Consider the following 1,517-nt stretch of genomic DNA (forward strand, 5'->3'; position numbering starts at 1 on the left):
AAGGAATAATGCTGATCAGTAAACCCACCAGCACAACTCTAGCCCAGCCAAATTATTTCATAATTCCATCACCATAGAAAAATGAGAATACAAAACATCAATGCATATCCCTAATCAAATTTACATTCTTTGGAAACAAAAGTTTTAATTCTATAAGGGAGAAAATCCCAAGCAATGCAAAAGGAGAGTCTTCCTATTGCTAAATTGAAAATTCTTTATGAGCACAACCAGACTGAGATTACTCACATGCTTATAGAGTCTTGTGGTATTTTCCCAAGTGGGATTACATTTCCCATTTGAAAAAGGAAGAAACACGGAACTTCATGCTTCTGGCAAATAGTATGCTGGGATTCAGTACATCTTACTGCCCCAAATGGGTGTTACTTAAACACACATTTGTTTGTTCCACACATTTCAAGACAAAGAGTCTTTCATACTTTATACTGAACAGTTTAGGAAATACTTGTTCTTATTGTGAGAAGTATTAGTACCTGAAACCCAAAATCATGCAAAATTCAGTGTTTTTGAATCCCAAATTTATATATACAGCTGACATATATTCATTCATTCAAAATATTATTGAACACCTATCATACCAGGCATGGTGCTAAAAATAGGCAGTGTACAAAACACATGTGAGACTTACCCTCATTTAGCTTGAAGTACTATAGGGTAGAAAGCAAACACACTAGTAAATATCTAAATACAAATTGTTATGGATGCAATGAAAATAATAAAGCCTTAAGGTAGGAAACCTACCTCACATTGTGTCATCAGGGAAGCTCTCTAGTGTTTAAAAATGAGACGAGAAAGATGAGAAGCCTGTAAGCAGATTGTCAGGGCAAGAGCATGTGTGAATGCCTTGAGCTGAGAAATTATTTGACTTATTTGTGAGAAACGAGGATAAGAATTCCAGGTGAAAATGGAGAAAGAGGTACGAGCCATTGAGGGCAGGTCCTTGAGGCCAATTGTTGTAATCATGGGAACGACATGTTCAAATTTGTGATAGAAAACAATCATACCAGAGAAAGTTTAGAGGAGGGCAAGAGTAGAAGAAGAGAGACCATTAGAAAATACTAGCAATGTACAAAAATGCTATGAAAGTCTTGTTATTCTGACAATAATTTTAAACACTAGTCTTGTATTGTTTCTATGCAAATCATAAAAATAAAAATTCATTTGCTTGGGAAACCCTGTTCTGAACTATTATCAGCAATAAATAAAAACCACCATCTATCTTATATTTTAATTATGTAATGGGACTATATAGAAGGAGCACACAACTCAAGCTTGAAGGCAGAGGGCGGATGGTTCAAAAAAATGTCCCCTGTGGAAGTGATTTATACCAGAAAGATAAGTATAAATTAGCTAGATCTGTGTGGAGAGTGTGCATGTGTAAAGACCCAGCAACTATAAAGGGCATAATACTCTCAACAAGGTGTTGAATGGCAAATGAGATAGGACAACTACAAGAAAGAAGGAAACAGAGCACGAGTCACACAAAAAAGTGATAGCTT

Source organism: Trichechus manatus, unplaced genomic scaffold (genome assembly GCF_000243295.1).
Source record: "Trichechus manatus latirostris isolate Lorelei unplaced genomic scaffold, TriManLat1.0 scaffold00036, whole genome shotgun sequence".
NCBI classification, from domain to species: domain Eukaryota; kingdom Metazoa; phylum Chordata; class Mammalia; order Sirenia; family Trichechidae; genus Trichechus; species Trichechus manatus.